Raw genomic sequence first — 7,987 nt, forward strand, 5'->3', positions numbered from 1 at the left:
AGGTTGCAGGCTCGGTCCCCAGTAGGGGCAAGTGCAGGAAGCAGTCAAACAATGATTCTGTCTCATCATTGATGTTTCTATCTCCCTCTCCCTTCCTCTCTGAAATCAATACAAAATTTTAAAAAACAAATAAAAAAGAGTGGACGAGGGAAGTAAATTCTCCTCTAGAGCCTCCAGAAAGGAACACAGCCCTGATGACATCTTTAGTTTTAAAACATTTTAGCCCAAGGAGATCCTTTTGTACTTTTGACCTCCAGAAGATTAGGTTAATAAATTTGTATTGTTTTAGTCACTCAATTTGTGGTAATTTGTTACAGCAGCAATAGGAAACAAATGCATCTCAGAAATGTACAACATTTTTGGCTTATAATAATAAAAGTAGAGCTTTCTCTTCAAAAAGTGATCTTTCATAGTGTTTAAACTGTAACCCCCTACACCCCCCCCCCTTTTTTTTTTACAGCAAATGAGCATACTAACCGGGTTCAAAATGCAAGATAGGAACTCCCAAGTTAGGAGAGAGAATACTCAGGCCATTAATAAAGAAATAATTTACCAGCATACCACAAAATCCTTAAAGCAAGATTATCATTCATTTGTGGGAAATGTGACATCCACCAAGATATGAATGTGTGTGCTTCTTCTCTTAAATTCTAATCTTTCTACCTCCCAATTTTATCACTTTCCACTTTGGCAGGGACAAGAATCGATCTTGCCTTTTTTTTTTTAATCTTCACCTGGGGATATTTTTTATTGATTTTAGAGAGGGAGAGAGAGAAACATAAATGTGAGTGATCAGCTGCCTCCTGTGTCCCAACTGGGAATCGAACCCTCAACCTTTTGGTGTACAGGATGATGATCCAACTAACTGAACCACCCAGCCAGGGCATCTATCTTGCCTTTTTTTTCAACCTCTCCTCTTCTGGCCTCATATGTCCAGGCATTCCCAAAGGGAACAGTGAATTTGGGAAATTTTAGGGGATCTAGTGGTCATTGAAGGCCATGTACTGGCATTCAGTGTGTTGGTTCTAGGAACATAAGACTCTGGCAATATTTGAGACAGTTCTGCACAAGGCAGAATTCCCTGGAGTTTCATTCAATGTTCAACCAGATAGTAAGGTAAGTGAAAACCCTGAGTATATATTTAAGCCTGGAACCATTCCTTTTTACATATAATCACAAGTGCATAAGTGTTGGGGGGTGGGGGGAAGTGTTGTACTGTTTTGAAATACACTATTTCCAAACATGCAACGACTATGTTAACCAGGGGAAGATTAAGATTTGTTTTCGCATTTTAGAAAATCACATCACAAGGTAACACAGCTCAAGGTTTTAAGACACTAATTACAGCCCACTGCTATCTGTCTGTATTTGTAGCTATTGAGTCCATAGTAATTCTATATATTTGTTGGCTGGATTACTTGTACCTGAGAGTAATTTTATTATCTCTTCTGTTTCTCCTACATAATATAGGTAGAATACTAACTTTATTTTTTAAATAATGTATAAGTTATCAATGAATTTCATTTTAATAGGACACAGGGAGTAGAATATCCTATATAATAAAAGACTAATTTGCAAATAGACCGAACTGTGGAACGACCGAACAACTGGTCGCTATGACATGTGCTGACAACCAGGGGGCGCTCACGGAACATGGTGGGCATCAGCCGTGGCAGGATGGTGGAGCAGGTGAGCCGGGGTGCCAGACCAAGGCAGGGCACCGGTCACTGTCATCAGGGCGAGTCTGTGGTGGTTACTGAAAATTCTTTGCTTCCGCGTGCCGCAGTCCACCGGGTGTTCCCACCCGCTGCCAGTGCCCAGCGCCAGCCCCAATCGTCAGTGGATGTGAGCAGTGACTGCTTGCAGCGGCTGCCAGCCCCCATCGCCCCTCAAGAGCAAGGGGAGGTGGAGAAGCCCTGAGGTGTGATCCGGCCGGCATCCGCCTCTCACACCCGCCGGCGATGGCCCCACTCACACCCACTGATAGCACCGGCCCCAATTGCTCCGCACAGTCAGTGGGTGCGAGTGGGGCCGGCTCCATCAGCATGTGGGAGTGGCGGCAGCGGCGGTGGCAGGAGTGGGGCTGCGGGCAGACAGGGGACGGGGCTGGGGGGGGGGGGAGGCGTGGTAGGAGGGGCATACCACAAAATCCTTAAAGCAAGATTATCATTCATTTGTGGGAAATGTGACATCCACCAAGATATGAATGTGTGTGCTTCTTCTCTTAAATTCTAATCTTTAGAATTTAAGAGAAGAAGCAGAGGATGGGCCGAGACCCACCCCTGTGCCCACTGCAGCCTTGCATCCCACAGTTCCTTTCAAGGTGCATGAATTCGTGCACTGGGCCCCTAGTATTATTATAAAAAGGGATATTGGCTCCAGTAGGGTTGAAACTATTGATATAAATATATTTATCCTTTCATCCATCTATCCCTCCCATCCATAACCCTGTATCTGCTATCTTCTCTCTTCTCTTTCAGTCAAACTTCTTCAAAGCTGTCTTAACTTCACTACCTAGTCTTCTGTCCTCTTGCTATCACCATGCCATTGAAATCATGGCTGCAAAAGGCACCAAACCCTGTTAAATCCGCTGGACATTGAAGAAAGAAATCAATTTTCATTTTACCTGACCTTTCTATAGCATTTGACTTCATCACTCCCTTTTATTTAAAACCTTCATTCTTTGTTTTCTGTAACATTAACCTCCATGATTTCCACCCCTCAAACCACTTTGCAAGCCTGCTCCTTACATGTTGGCATTCCCCAATATTGCATTTTTAGTTTTCTTCTCTACACTCTTCCTAGGCAATCTCAGCCACTCTGTGAGTTGTCATATCCGATGATTCACAAATCTTTACTTCTAATCCCAGTCCATCTCCTGAGCTTCATCTTTCTTTATCTGGAAACACTAAACATGCCATATACAACATGTCCCAAAATCAAACTCACTTCCTACCCTCCAATCTTTAACTACTCCTGGATCCTATCCCAAATCAGTAGCACCACCATCCAGCCTTTCAAGTCAAAATCTGAGAGTCTAGGTTGACCTTTTTGCTCTCTCTATTACCCTCTCCTCTCCATTCCCACAGGCTCTTATCTCTGACCTAGTTACAGCAAGTCTCTCATCCTCATCTTGTCCAATCTAATATATCCTCCACTTGACCACCTGAGGAATCTTTAAAACAAATTTAAATATCTGCCTTGGGAAAGCTCCAACTTCTAGTTGTTGTCTCAGAAAGAAAAAAAAAAAACCCTCTCCTTTGACATTTGGGGTCACCTCAGCTGTTTATCAATTTAGGCAAACTATAGATTACTTTTAAAGCAATTACAGCTACAGAACATATTTTGAACACCATAAACCTTGATGATGTAAAAGTAATAGTATAGCTAATAAAAGTTAGGAAGTAGAGCCCTGGCTGGTATGGCTCAATTGGTTGGAGCTTCCTCCCATACAGCACAAGGTGGCAGTTTCTTTCAATTCTCGGTCAGGGTGCGTGCAAGAGGCAACCAATCAATGTTTCTCCTCTCTCTCTCTTACTTTCTCTAAAAATTAAAAAAAAACAAAAAAAAAAACACAACGAAACCTTTAAAAATAAAAAATAAAAGTTAGAAAATAGAATGGGAAAATAAAGGATATTAGAAAATGTGGAAATGCTAATTTCCTAATTTTACATACTGGAGAGTTAAGAGATGTGTAAAATTGGTGGCTCAATAAATAGAGACAAGTATATAAAGTTATAAAGATAACCTAAAAAGGCAAGGGAATTCATCCTATCTAATAAAAGAGTAATATGCAAATTGACCATCACTCCAACACACAAGATGACTGCCCCCATGTGGACCAAAGATGGCCGCCACAAGATGTCCAGCAGGGGAGGGCAGTTGGGGGCAATCAAGACTGCAGGGGAGGGCAGTTAGGGATGACCAGGCTGGCAGAGGAGGGAAGTTGGGGGTGACCAGGCCTGCAGGGAAGGGCAGTTGTGGGGGATCAGGCCTGCAGGGGAGGGCAGTTAGGAGTGACCAGGCCTGCAGGGGAGGGCAGTTAGGGGTGACCAGGCCTGCAGGGGAGGGCAGTTGGGGGCAAACAGGCTGGCAGGGGAGCAGTTAGGCATCAATCAGGCTGGCAGGGGAGTGGTTAGGGGGTGATCAGGCTGGCAGGCAGAAGCGGTTAGGGGCAATCAGGAAGGTAGGCAGGCGAGCAGTTGGGAGCCAGCAGTCCTGGATTGTGAGAGGGATATCCGACTGCCTACCGGGATCAGGCCTAAATGGGCAGTTGGACATCCCTCGAGGGGTCCCATATTGGAGAGGGTGCAGGCTGGGCTGAGGGACACACTCCCCTGTGCACGAATTTCAGGCACCGGGCCTCTAGTATTTCATAATAGATAAATCAAGGGGCTGGAGGAGGGGGAACAGGGGGAAATGGGAGATATCTGCAATACTAATAATAAAAAATGTATTTTAAAACTAAAGAGGCACTTAACGTTTAAAAAATTATTTAAAAAATAATAATAGATAAATACTATCTAAAGTTAATAAATCAAGACATTAGACCTATAAGCATCTCATTTCAGTTATAGAGGTAACTGCCAAAAGGGAAATGGTTTATTTAGCAATTGAGATGGGGAACTGATTGTCTTTCTATAGTTGAATTTTTTAACCATGTATATGCATTCCTTTGAGAATAATTTTTAAAAAGGAAAACAGGGCTATTTTAATTAAAACTTATACAGACTATTTTTTCAGATATTGCTTTTTCTAATCACTTCACTGTACCAAAAATAAATTTAGTAACATTATAAAGTTTACTAAAGAAAAAGGCAAATCATTTGCCAAAAGATTACTAAATGATAATCTTAACTTAAAAAGCAATATTGTAAGCATAACTTAAAGTATACATTGGTTACAGCAACTTAGGCAGCACTACTGCTTAATGGAAACAGAGGTGTCAGATACTAGGACAGGACCATGAGAAGCTAGAAGAATTGTAATTAATCTTCCTATAATCCTGATAATGTTGAAAGAAATCAAAATAATTGAGACGCTAGCTCCTAATTTGATTCTTGCTTTACTATTTTGCTTACATTTTTGTTATATATCTATGCACCTAATTTACACTGGTCATATTCCGTAGCAGAGATACCTTTTAGTTTCAAAAGATAAGCTCATGTTTCTGAAGTTGGTTATATACACTGAATTTAGAATCTCATTCTCTGTTACAGTTGGTTTCTCTTTCCTTAGCAACCCTATTTGCACAAGCTTTCTCAAACTTTTTCATCTTTACCACCCTCTTACAGGATTTGGGATCTACAGTGTGGCAAACATAAGCACCCCACTCAATTTTGCTTGGACTGGCCTAGTAAATAAAATATTTTTGGAGGTGCTGAATCTTGCCAATTTGATTTATAACTTCCTATTAATTCTTTAGGTCTTAGCAAAGTATCTGACACATGATAGATGCCATAGAAATAAGTTTTCTAGGTGATATGCACATAGCCTATGAACTGTACATGGAAAACCTTCCCACGAAAGCAACAGACCCACTTAGTAAATGACAGTAATTATTCTAGGTTCTTGAAGAGAGGTGGTTTGACTTTTATCTAACCAATGGTTCTCAAATTTACCCAATTTAATCATTTAAGAAGTTCTAAAACCTTTCCTTAAAGCACCTCCAAATTTTGAGGAAGAAAACAAACCCAAGAAGGGCAGAACTCAAGACAGAGGATTGGGGTTCAGGAAGGGAACTTGTAAGAAATGAAATTAAAGATAGGCACTATAGTTCAAACCAAGACGATGTACCTGTACACAAGATAGAGTTAACAACAGATATTTATAGACATGTGTTCACCAAATTTCACTCCTTTGTTAAATTATGAATATAGCACTGAGCACAGGCTATGGAGTCATGAACTTCTTTAGGTTTAAATCCCAGGTCTGCCACCTTTTAACGCCAGGATCGTAGGTAAACTACATAACCTATCTGAGCCTGTTTCCTGAAAGATTGTGACAGTGACGATACCCCACCATAAGGAATTGTTTTGAGAGTTAAACTAATTATTGCATGTTGTGTTTTGCCTATTGCCAAGATATAGGGAAAGGTTTATTAAATTACTAGAGGCCCGGTGCACAAATTAGTGCACCAGTGGAGTCCCTTGGTCTCACCTGCGGGATCAGGCCGAAACCAGCTCTCCGACATTCCCCAAGAGTCCTGGATTGTGAGAGGGCACAGGCCAGGCCAAGGGACCCCACCGGTGCACGATCGGGGCCAGGGAGGGACGTGGGAGGGTGGCCAGCCAGGGAGGGACCACGGGAGGGCTCCAGGGCATGTCTGGCCTGTCTCACTCAGTCCCAATCCGCTGGACCCCAGCAGCAAGCTAACCTACCAAAGCGTCTGCCCCCTGGTGGTCAGTGCCGTCATAGCGACTGGTCGACTGTCTGCCCGCTGGTGGTCAGTGCATGTCATAGCGGTTGAGCAGCCTTAGCATATCATTAGCTTTGATAGGTTGAATGGCCGACTGGATGATTGGACACTTAGCACATTAGGCTTTTATTACATAGGATAGTTATTATGAATGTTTATTGCTTGTCTCCATCATTGGACTGTAAGCTCTAAAAGCCACATAGAATTTGTCTCATTTAGAATTGCTTCTCCAGTTCCTAAAACAGAAAGAAGCATGGCATTTGATCAGTGCTTAATAGACGGTTTTAAATAAATTATGACTCAATATGTTGATTCCATAAATCAAATATGAAAATAAGTCATTTTATAGGCAGACCTCATCCTATACATATTTCTTTCTATAACAGGAATAATCCTCCCAGATTCTTACACAATTTCTGTTTTTAGAAAAAGAATTAGGTAGTAGGATAAATGGACCAAAAACAGTTTTAGTTCCAACCAGGAAAGAGTACAAGTTTGGCTCAGTGGATAGAGCATCAGCCTGCGGACTGAAGGGTCCCAGGTTCGATTCCGGCCAAGGGCACATACCTGAGTTGTGGGCTTGATCCCCAGTAGGGGGCATGCAGGAGGCAGCCAATCAATGATTCTCTCTCATCATTGATGTTTCTATCTCTCCCTCTTCCTTCCTCTCTGAAATCAATAAAGAAATATATTTTTTAAAAAGAAAGAGTACAGCCCTAACCAGTTTGGCTCAGTGGATAGAGCATCTGCCTGAGACTCAAGGGTCCCAGGTTCGATTCCGGTCAAGGGCATGTACCTTGGTTGCGGGCACATCCCCAGTAGGAGGTGTGCAGGAGGCAGCTGATCGATGTTTCTCTCTCATCGATGTTTCTAACTCTATCCCTCTCCCTTCCTCCCTGTAAAAAATCAATAAAATATATTTTAAAAAAGAACTATTTCTTAAAAATAAATAAAGAGTACAAGTTTGAAAAGCCCATAAGTTTTCCTCCTCAGTATACCATATATAATTTTAAAAATCAAATATCTACTTCAGCCCTGTCAGTGTGGCTCAGTAGTTGAGCTTGACCCATGAACCAAGAGTTCCCAGTTCAATTCCCAGCCAGGACACATGCCCAAGGTGTGTGCTCGATCCCAGTAAGGGGGTGTGTGGGAGGCAGCCAATCAACTTTTCTGTCTCTGTCCCTTGCCCTTTCACTCTCTAAAAAAATCAATAAACATTTTTTTTTAAATTAAGTACCTACTTCAAGCTTTCCATATACATTTTTAATGATTAGAGTCAGAATTGCCGTTACTAGAGTTTGAAAAAGCCAATCAATAAAAATAAAATCCATACTGAACTGTCATAAGTAGGATGTTTATCGTATTTTATTCACTGGAGTTTTTGAGAGTTCTAAATTCTATGGTATGTAACCAGTGGCCTGCATGTAAAGACCTCAAGTCCAAGTTTGGAAAAGTATAGCCAAAGCATAAAGCAAAGCTATTTATATTTAGTTTACTTGAGGCTCACACCCATGTCACTTGTTTAATCAGCACTATGCTGTCAGCAAGTGAGACCACAATGACATGACC

This window comes from Plecotus auritus (genome assembly GCF_963455305.1).
Source record: "Plecotus auritus genome assembly, chromosome: 11".
NCBI classification, from domain to species: Eukaryota; Metazoa; Chordata; class Mammalia; order Chiroptera; family Vespertilionidae; genus Plecotus; species Plecotus auritus.